Source organism: Dreissena polymorpha, chromosome 4, assembly GCF_020536995.1.
Source record: "Dreissena polymorpha isolate Duluth1 chromosome 4, UMN_Dpol_1.0, whole genome shotgun sequence".
Taxonomy (NCBI): Eukaryota; Metazoa; Mollusca; class Bivalvia; order Myida; family Dreissenidae; genus Dreissena; species Dreissena polymorpha.
The window spans coordinates 81,128,441-81,140,740 of NC_068358.1; positions in this window are offsets into that span (position 1 = coordinate 81,128,441).

Sequence of the window (12,300 nt, forward strand, 5' to 3'; positions counted from 1 at the left end):
TGCTTGTGCGTCAAATGTCTGCCCAGTCGCTCTGGAAAAGCCTGGGTTAATGCCTCTGCGTCAATGTCTGCCCAGTCGCTCTGGGAAAGCCTGGGTTAATGCCTCTGCGTCAAATGTCTGCCCAGTCGCTCTGGGAAAGCCTGGGTTAATGCATGTGCGTCATATGTCTGCCTAGTCGCTCTGGGAAAGCCTGGGTTAATGCTTGTGCGTCAAATGTCTGCCCAGTCGCTCTGGTAAAGCATGGGTTAATGCCTCTGCGTCAAATGTCTGCCCAGTCGCTCTGGGAAAGCCTGGGTTAATGCCTGTGCGTCAAATGTCTGTCCAACCGCTCTGGGAAAGCCTAGGTTTATGCCTGTGCGTCAAATGTCTGCCCAGTTTTGCATGTGCAGTCCTTAATGTCCGCGTGTATTTTTTTCGTTTAAAGGAAGTCTCTTCATAAGAAAAGTCCAATTTTAGCATTAAAGGTCGCCACTGATTAGCTTGTGCGAACTGCACAGGCTATTCTGGGAAGACACTTTACGGGCATTCCTTAAACCCCGTTTTCACAGAGCGAGGCAACACTATATATTTTTCACGATAATTCCTTTGTTATTGATGATCCGGATGATTATGACGACCACAACGACGACGATGAAGTTAATGGCGGGCGTGAAGATGATTATTATAGTGGAAATTTCGATAGTAAGTAGTATGATGAAATACTGCTGCAACGGTTGATGGTAAGAAAACTGATTAAAAATCGTGATGGTAATGGTGATAAACATGATGCAGTTTCAACACACATAAGCTTATACATATCTGTAATAGGAATAAAAGAACAACAGTAGCTGAGTCGAAACAAGCCCATTGTACGCAGACTAATATGTTGAAAGTTTGATAGTGCTGTGTTCCGATAATTTATTATTTCACAAGTCTACCACTTGCACTGCCAAATAGCCAATACAACTTCAAGATAAAGAGCTCCATTATATTTTTTTGTTCAATAAATCTTTCGCATACGTGCAATAAAAACAAAGCTCTCGTATTGTTCGTAAGATTAAATATAACACCTCAAAGTCAATAAAGATCACGTGCAAACAAACTGTAGGAGATGAAAAGCTGTTTTGTGGTTAAAGAATTCTCACACTTGCCGTGTCAACAATATTTCGACACCATGCAAAGCACTTGAAGATTCAATAAAGCCGTTGTGAGGACCTTAAAAAATACTTCCGTTCATCCTTGGATCTGGTGATAAAGAACGCAAGGTTGAAGGGCGACATATTCGACCTTTATTATTTTGGCCATTTGGAGGGTCAGTACTTACTACTTGTGGTGCTCCGGATCTTTCCATAACTTAACGTATGTGTGGAGTTGAACCGTAAACATCACTCAATGCGTTTTGTTTATTTGGTTAATTTTAATATCAACATTTTTGTAAAGTTAAACAGTTTTCTCCACTTTTTTTTCTTCGGTACAGATTTGTTACTCAGTTACTGCGAAACCGTGTTCACATTTAAATTCGGTTGCAGGTTACCATTTTCAGAAATAAAGGTGTTGACAAACCTACGTCGGACAGCAATAGTACTACTCTATAAGATAACTTAAGACGTATACTTAATAAACAAATAAAGTTTCAAAATAGTTAAATATATATAATTACGTAAAACAAAAATACACATAATACCAACAGCATTAGGATTTGAATCTAATTAATAATCGGTTGCATAAAAGGAATACTGAAAAATACATTCTAAATAAAAAAAATCTCAGAGTTGCCGAGACTTCGACGTGTTAACAACGTTACGTTTGCATGATGATCCGGCCATGGTCGCAGCTCTGATATCGATGACGTTTATACCAACAAGTAACCCTGTAAGTTAAATGAAAAGTAAATTCTTCTCGCAGAGTCTTATTCATCGCTATCAATAGGACACACTCTCGAGAATTCAAATAGTTTTACTCCTTTTCTCCCCATAATGAGGAAAATATTTAACCCCTACTGATTCTAAAGTAAAATTGCGATTTCATTTTAATTTCTTTTCACACACGTGTGGTGTATGATTGAGAAGCATTCAGTGAAATAATTGAACGCTGTAGGCGCGAGTACTCGCGATTTCGGTTGATGTTCTCAGCCGTAAACTATTTCAATAATGCCCATGAATATTGATCAGTTTTGAAGAACGTGTAGTGGTTTTTTATATTGTAATTTGAACATTCATCGATGTATCTTTTAATAACATTGCTTTAAGACACATTAGATCATGGGTGTGTTAAAGCGACATTTGTTTCATGTTTCCATAAGTTGTGTCGTTAAGATATTTTATCTAATAGCCATCCATCCAATGCGCTTGCTTCAGAATTTAAGAAAATAAAGGAGATAACTTGTTCAAGCAATTGAAGAACCAAACCCCAATAAATAATGTAGTAAATAATGACAAGTTTTTTTTCCATACAAATTTCGAAGGACGTTGGGAGAAATGGATGAGTTCAGGATTCAATTCAATTCGACACGAGTTTACCCGCTGAACATTCAAGTCACTTTGAAATACATGTACATATAATGTGATTTTTGCGTCCGAAAATTAAAGTGAATTTCTTAATATGAGTGTCTCAGAGCATAACACTTAAAATAGTACGTTATTAAAAATATAAACTCGTTTCAATATTACTTAAATTACTAAATGGCTTTACATTAAATGATTTCTTACAACATGATAGAACGACATCCATCGTTTACTAGTATTGGAAATAATAACGTCCTCGGAGCCTAATGTTATTATAGAAGTTAATCAAATAATATTCATACTCACAGTTACAAAATATTCGGTTGCTAAAATGTCTGTATGAAAACCAAAGTGAAAATTGACGATGGTGAACATTTTTTTAAAATAATGATCTCAAGTCATATACTAGTATAGTAATTTTACATATTTGATATTTTAACATATAGCTATGCTGAATGTTATTGTTTGAACTTCATAACCTTATCGGTAACACTCTTGTTTGTAATAATTATGATACCCGATACAAATCAAATTATTTCATATTATGTTACAACATATTGAAAACATAAAAAACTAGTATAAAGTTCTAAATTAAATGGCATACAATTTAGCTTTGAGCTAGGCATTACAAAGATGTCTTTTAAGAACGAACAAGAAAAGGTTTTCTTCATACAAGCATTTCCTTTTGAACGAGTTAGGCGGCAGGTGAGGTCAATAAATCCTTATGTCTCAACGTGCGCTTCCTTGCCACACTAAATATTTACTTTTAATTTGAATCCACAACTTTGTTTGCTTGTGAGATCTGGCAATTCAACACTGTCAATAAGGTAAATCTTCAGCACAATTATATTGCAACACAAGTGGTTCTTTTTAAAATAAAATTTTAATGAGCATATATTTGATTTCAGTATTATTACAACTTAAAAGGGAATAACAATAGAAGTGAACCAAGGAAATTAAACAAATAAGTTTGGCAAATTGACTGACATGATGGTCATTACAAGGCATTGAACTCGTAAACCCCATTTTGTATTACTTATGCCGGCCTTTAACTCCGCCAAGGATGGTCCCAAGCCCGCGCTGAAAAAGGAGGAGGGTTGGGCGTAGGGCTAGCTATCATACCCTGTTGAAACCTTATTGCTACAGAAACGCCAAACAGAATAACAACAGACATCACGGACCTGGGAGAAGGTGGACCTCCAGCTGGAGGATACTAGTATATGACGCCGGACGGTGAAAGCCAGTGTCAATTGGAAGCCATCAGACAGAAGACCATCATCTCTACCAGGACCACTACCACCATCGGTACATGAAATGTCCGAACCATGTATGAGACCTGGAAGACAGCACAAATGACCGCAGAAACGAGGAAGTTAAACCTCACCATCCTAGGGACCAGTGATTCATTATGGAATGTCTATGGGCAGAAGCGCCTGACGTCCGGTGAGTTACTGTTTTTCTCGGGGCATGAGCAGGAGTATGAAGCACACACACAGGGAGTAGCCTTGATGCTTTCCAATTCGGCAAAGAGAGCGCTCATCGGGTGGGAGGCAAACGGACCATGGATCATGACGGCTCTTTTCCTTACAAAGAAGAAGAGGATCTACGTGGACATAATCCAGTGCTACGCCCCGATAAACGACAGTAAAGAGGATGAGAAGGACAACTTTTACAATAGACTGTCAACCATCATACAAGAAAAACCAAAGAGAAAAATCATCATTCTAATTGGTGATTTCAACGCCAAGATCGGCAGTGACAACCGATGATATGAGGAGATCATTGGGAAACAAGAGTTTGGCGAGATGAACGACAACGGGGAGAGATTCGCCCACCTGTGCGGTACAAGTAACCTGGTCATCGGAGGAAGTGTTTTCGATCACAGAAGGATATACAAGGCAATGTGGGTGTCACCAGACCTGTCAACGGAGAACCAGATTGACAACTTGTGCATCGCAAGGAAGTTTCGTCGCTCTCTTCAGGATGTACGTGTCAAGCAAGGAGCAGACGTGGCTTCGGACCATCATCTTCTTGTCGTCCGATTGAAACCAAAGCTGAAGAAGAGTTGGACAGGGGGCACAGCCAACGCCAACGGTACAACACTGCCACACTGAAAGACACATGGAAGCAAGAAGTGTTCAAGGTCGTCTCTCCAACAAGTTCCAGGTGCTAGAGGAGCTGCTTTAAGAAGAGACGGTGGAGCAGAAGTGGCAGAACGTGAAAGAAGCAGTGACTTCAACATGCCAAGAAGTACTGGGCTCCCACAGTACACAAGTCTTACACCCACAAGGAGTGGATATCATCAGAGACGCTTCGGAATGTTGGGGAAAGACGAGAAAAGAAGGCAAGTGTAAACAACAGCAGAACACGAGCCGCAAACGTGAAAGCACAAAAAGAGTAAACCGAAGCAAATAGGAGCGTCAAGTGAAGTATTAGAGCAGACAAGCGGAGCTACCTAGAGACGCTTGCAACAGAGGCGAAAGAGGCAGTCTATCAGTACAGAACTAAAGATCTGTACTCCATCACCAAGAGATTAGCGGAAAAGTTTGCCAAGCCAGAGAGGCCAGTAAGGGACAAACATTGAAGCGTAATAACAGATGACAAAAGGCAGAAGAAGAGGTGAATTGAGCACTTCTAGGAGCTACTAAACATACCAGCTCCTGCGAACCCACCGGAGATTCTGCCAGTTCCATGTGATCCGCCAATCAAATGCTGCATTCCCACAAAGGTAGAGATCAGCAGCACCATCAAGCAATTGAAGAACGGCAAATCTGCAGAACCTGACAGCATACCGACAGGAGCGCTTAAGGCTGACGTTAAGACCAGTGTGGAGCTACTACACCCGCCCTTCAGCACGATATGGGAAGAAGAAATTCCAACAGAGGGTTACCTCATCAAGCTTCCCTAGAAAGGCGACCTCAGCTCCTGCTCCAACTACCGAGGAATCATACTGTTGTCCATCCCAGGAACGGTGTTTAATCGCATCCTGTTGAACCGAATGAAAGACGCAGAAGATTCGCATCTCCGCGACCAACAAGCAGGCTTCCGAAAGGAGACATCGTGCACGGATCAGGTCGCAACCTTGCGCATCATTCTGGAACAATCGCTGAAGTGGAATTCGCCGTTGTATGTCAACTTCATTGACTATGAAAAGACGTTCGACAGCGTTGACCGGTAGTTCATCTGGAGACTTCTGAGGCACTACGGAGCGCCAGAAATGATCAGAAAACATCATCAGGAAGTCTTATGAGGGAATGACCGTTCATGGCAGACAGCTCACGGAGGCCTTTGAAGTGAGGACCGTTGTGAGGCAAGGCTGCTTGCTCTCAACTTTTCTGTTTCTGCTGGCCATAGACTGGGTAATGAAAACATCGACGGAGCATAAGCGGAATGGATTCAGTGGACACTCTGGAAACAGATGGAAGACCTTGACTATGCCGATGATTTGGCTCTTCTCTCACCCACCAACAACAGATGCAAAAAAAGACAAACCTGGTAGCGGACAACTCATGTAGACTGGGCCTCACCATCAACAGAGGGAATAGCAAGGTGTTCAGGACCAACGCATCCAACAACAAACCCATCACAGTCCAAGGCGAGGCGCTGAAGGAGGTTGACAGCTTCACCTATCTCGGCAGCATTCTGGACAATCAGGGAGGAACGGATGCAGATGTCAGAACCCGGTAAAGCACGAGCAGCCTTCCATCAGCTGAAGAACACCTGTGGATCCAGCGCAATTTGCATCACCACCAAAATAAGGCTCTTCAATACCATCGTGAAGCCACTGCTCCTTTATGGAGCAGAGACCTGGAGAACCACTGTCACCACCATAAAGAAAATACAGGTTTTCATCAACACCTGCCTTAGGAATATCCTCAAGATTCGCTGGCCAGACAATATCTCCAACGAAGAATTATGGAGAAGAAAAAACCAGCAGCCAGTTGAAGAAGACATCCTTCAGAGACGTTGGCGGTGGATAGACCACACCCTTCGCAAGCCTCCATCCAATACGACAAGGCAATACCTAACATGGAAGTCTCAAGGGAAAAGGAAGAGAGGGCGGCCTAGAAACACCTGACGCCGCGACCTGGATGCAGATGCTAAGCAGACGGACCAAATATGGGGCAACTGGAGAGTCTCGCCCAGAACCGACACGCCTGGAGGAAGCTGATTGGTCCCCAGATGGTACAACAGGCGAAGATGAGATGAGTTAGACGGCCTTTAAAAAAATGTCAAGTGTGTTTTCTTGGCCACCGTTTTCATAATTGTAAAAGAAATATGTAGTACGACTTATATCATCGGAACAGAAGAGACCGAAAAGTTATTTTATGGCCTCAGCATGTACATCTCATCGCAAAATAAAACTGTGAATATGCCCAAACGTAGATGCACGTGCGTTAAAATAAAATAACAGTAACAACGGATGATAGTACTCGCATGCAATTACATTTTATGCATTCATGACAAATATATAACTTCAATTAAACATGCCATGATTATTTGAAATTGCTTAATTAATGCTAACAAGTGTAGTGAATGCAAACAATCCAAAGTTAATTTAAATGGTTTTACTCTGTTAACTATAGTAAAAAAATATCACTTTAGGAGCAAAAGGTTCTATTGATATTCCCTTTAAGGTTGTAATAATACTGAAATAAAAAAATATGCTCATATATATGAAAAATATCGATAATTTTCATTGTTTTACTGGAACCATTACTAGATATGTTTGATTTCCAGATTGTGACCTCAGTTTTACCGAGGGCGACTTTTCTGCATTGACTGTTTAAAAAAACAAACGGGTAAGCTTCATATGAACATAGATGTGATAACATTTCGGGGCGCAAAACCGGGATTTGTTTTGTCCGGAATTGCAAAAAATACAAAAATAATCATTTAAAAGCATTTAATAAACAGAAAACTTGTTGGATTTGGTGGAATATCGATTTTAATTTACCAAAACCCCGCGCGATAGGCGACACTCAAATCTTGGGTGTCGCATGTCGACTTCAAATGTCGAGTGTCATATCGTGCGTCGCTTTAAGGTCGTGCGTCGACCTCGAAGGTCGACACGCGACAATCAACTTGGCCCTATTCGGATGCCGTAGAATGTACACAAGAATATGGTCAATCTATGGAAAAGACAATACAAACACTTCATTAAGGCAGATTGCAAAAAGAATATCATTTGGAATAGAAAAATATCTAAAACGTTTACGTCACTTATGACTATTGATGTGACGCTGCGGTTCATGTACACAAGCCACAGACAATCTATCAGACAAGTCGATAGGGCGATGAACTCTTCTTAATTTACTCTTAGGAAATCTTGGAATGTACATATTCATTAAAATTAAGTTTACTAAGTTTGTTGCCATAATTCTAAATTATGTTAGCGAGGTCTTCGGGTTTGTTCCCATATATACTGTGGCTTAAATGTGAATTTGTTTCAGAAAATGCTAAGTAGATATTTGATGGGCAGAAATATGCCATCATAGGATTTATGCTAAATAACATTTAAATAAAATGACACAAAGTTGGATTTCGCGAGAGGCATTATTTATTTTTTAATAAGAATTAACTCAACAACTTACCAGTAGAACATTGTGTTTGCTTAAACGTGTCCATAAAGCAGGTGTGCCAAATAAATCTTTAATAGTGCGCTTCCGTGCCACACTTTTATTTACTTTCAATTTGAATTAACAGCTTTGTTTGCATGATCAATCTGTCGATCAAACATGGATTAAAGTACATCTAAAATACAATCATTATACAGATTTTAATGAGCAAATATGCGACTTCGACATGAATTAAACATACAATAATTGAAAAAGCCGTGAAAAGGAAGTATTCAAACTAATAAATTTTTGAATCTGTTTTAAAATATGGATGCCAGGCCGAGCATTTTAAGGCAATCGGTGAACACAATTTGGATTAACTATGCTTTATGATAATACCAGAGCTACATCCATGTACTCAGGTAACCTTAAACAGTAATAATTGGGGTACACATTTATTTATTTGTTTAAAAACATTTTATTCTTAAGGTGCACTGCAATCTTGATGATTTTTTCTGGAATGCCTAGCCGCTACACGTCTACATAACATAACACATGCTGCATAAATTCCCAGTAGTGTGTCTTAGTAAAATAATATATATGGGCCGCGCTCTGAGAAAAGGGGGGCTAATGCATGTGCGTTAAGTGTCGTCCCAGATTAGCCTATGCAGTCCGCACAGGCTAATCAGTGAAGACACTTAAACTGAATTTTTGTTAAGAAGATTTCTTTAAACAAAAAAAAACATGAAATCGGAATGTGTCGTCCCTGATTGTGCGGACTGTACAGGCTAATCTAATACGACACTTGAAGCACATGCATTAAGCCCCCTTTTCTCAGAGCGCCACGCATATTTAGTAGGCTTCAAATTTAAATAAAGCATGTGTGCGTGTTGTGACAAAGGTTTAAAGGTTGAACGCTTGAAGTTTAAATTCATTAAAGCTCTTTGTGATGCATTCTTCAGTGATTGATGACCTTAATAACTATTTTGGATATTAATATAATGTTCATCTCTTTATAGATTTATTGAATGGTGCATGTGTAGTTCGACATAATTCAATTAAACAGCCCATTAGCGATTATTTATTATTTGATCAAAGCAGTATGTGTAGAATAAATAAACGTTAACGACATCAATACAATTTACATTATATCTTATTATTTACCCGAAATAATTTGTTTTATTTGTAAAGTCATAATTTAACAAATATTTCAATGCGAAAATTATATGTAACACAAATGTGTCATCAACGTTACACTGTTTACGAATAGTCATTTATAATTTTGTGTAATAAAGAAACATATTTTACTTTTATTACTATATTGTTAACAAACGGTTAGAAGAGCTGATACAATTTATTATAGAACATTTATTAAGCATTTTATAAGTAATTTATTCCTATATATTACAATATAACAGCATACAACTTTTCAAAGAAGTCCGAAGATTATTATGTAACTAAAAGTTGTTTTTATAGGACTTTGTTGAGCGATGTATAGAACTACCACGATTGTCACCCTACACTTAAGTTATCGTGACACTATTGCTTCATTGTTAAACGTGATCCCTTTACAGTGTAATGAGATTAAACTTAACATTTGCCATTAATGATCGATTTGTCTCGATTTTTGCTATGTTTTCGCATCACGCACATTTCCGGTATCTTATTCAAAACGTAAATATGTCAAAAATAAACAACCGTCTCGCTATGCATTATGGCATCACGTGAAAGTTATCACTGCAACGTATTCAAAATTATTAATTAATAAATACATTGTAGATTGGTAGACCGCAAGAACAAGCATTTGGCTCGACAATACACGATGGAAGAGGCGTGGCTCGACAATACACGATGGACGAGGCGTGGCTCGACAATACACGATGGGCGAGGCACAATACACGATGGACGAAGCACTTCCCAGGTGATACTTATCAGGTGACAATCGCAGGTGATAAAACAGGTAGGACACCACTCCCAAGTCAAGAGCGAGCGTAATTTATACATAATACATAGAGAATAACAGGTTACTGTCCCATCGTTTTGTAATATATCAGGCGAGGCTTAGAATAATATAACGGCGAGGCTTGCCGAGCCTTTGTTTTATTCGTGCCGAGCCTGATATATTACAAAACGATGGGACAGTAACCTGTTTTTCTTTTTATCATACCACATTTTCCTAAAAATATGCAAAACATTATTATTTTTTTATATTTAAAATGTACGGATCCTCGCTGATTTTGCCGATCCGGCTTTTACACGTAGACATACATGTAGCAACGGCGTTCGAAAAGACGACACGAATAATCGCTTATTTTAAACATCTTATAGAGAACAAAAATGTTTGCACTACGTATGGGAAGAGTACATCCGCTTTAATTATATACGTCTTGAATTGGAGATCAGGAATGGACTGCAGCGACAAATTTAATCGAAGAACACACTTCACCGAATATGCTATAGTCTGGTTGAGTCGTGGGTAATTTTCATAAAGTTGTTACATCACAAATATTTTATAAATATATGAACATGAATCATTATGAAAATAATTATTAACCTTTCTTCTTTAAGATTTGTTGCTTTTTTCCAAATGTTTTTCCAAATGTCTTTAAACATCAAAATAATCGACTGTGTTGATAGTGTCAAACTACCATCATGAAAATAAGCTTCCGGTTGATTCGTGGGTTCTGATTGGCTGCCAGAATTTCAAGATTTGCATACTATAAATAGCCTTTAAACTGACCTTGCAGGACAGGTTAATTTCTTGTGAAAAAATGTCAACATACGATGTAGCATGGTAAATACTCATAAATAAACAATTTTGTGTTACTTTGAAACACTATATGAAAAATACATAAATGAGGAAATACTTCATAAGGACCTATCAAGTTATGATGAATTACACTATTTACTTGTTTTTGACGCATTTTTGATCGGAAAAAATGGTGACCGTGTCAAAACATTTTCCGTCACGAACTGCATCATGTGCGAACGTTCTATCGTGAGATTTCACGCGATTTCTATACCCACGAATCAAACAGAACCCACGACTCAACCAGTAACAACCATACTTTGGAGAAGCCATTTTGGAGATGTGTATTGAAATTGACATTTTGATGTTGGTGTCAATATTGACATAAGCGTGTTAAATTGTTTGTTTAATTAGTTGAGGATTAGTATACAGTTATCATTTGTCTAGAATTTCTGTGCAACACTTGCGAGTGCAATGACTATATCGATATTTAAGATGTATTGTCCCATTAATGACGTCATTTAACTGATGTAGTGCGGGCTGTGGTGATTTAAAAAAAATGAACGTTTTTGTGATTTATGACTTTAAACTAGAATAAAATATGTACGTTCTTGGTATCAAATTGTTTGTTTTGTTAACCTGATTCATGTTGATAGAAATTGTTGATTTTATTGCAAATCCCACGTAACTCCAACCATCGACTGATATAAGAACTTCCTGTTGACCATAATATAACAAGATATATCAGGCTACGTTATATCAGGCAGATATCAATGCGGTGGTATGATAAATGTATTTAGCTTTCGATTAAACGTTTTACCCGTGTTTAAATGTGAAAACCATTTGGTATGTAGCTACTGTTCACTACGGTTTATCTTCATATCAAATATGTATTACTTTAATGAAATATATGTTGTGAGCGAAATAAAATAGAACTGTGCATACAAAGGGGCGTAAATGCATTACAGACAATTATTATCAGCTTAATACCGTTTCGATAATGATAACGCATCAACTGATCTTGTTAAAATACACGCCTTATAATGCTTAAAGGTTAAAATGTAAGAAAGTTTCCGTCGCTTATTCAAGTGAATTATTTCCATTTATTACTATTTTAATGCAAAATAGAAAAATAATTTTATATTACCGTTGACAACTTCAGGTGTTGAAGTCGTATGCCGTTAGCCTCGATGGTTATCGGTTTGAGCCTCGTTAAAGTTGGTATATTTCAAACAAAGTCAATCTTATGATAATATATTCTATTCAAATCTCGTGAGTTCCAATTTTGAATGTGTTAAGACATTTGATGGACTTCTTTGATCGCGTCAACACGTATAAGAAAAAAGTTTCATGAGAAACACAATTGTTATGTATATACATAAGAACATTGCCATTTTTATAGGTTATTGTTTCTTGAAATTTCTTTTATTTTCGTCAATGCAATACTAATAGTCTTAAATAAAATATTAACAATAATTCAATGGCCATCTGCTAAAATAACGATTTTCAC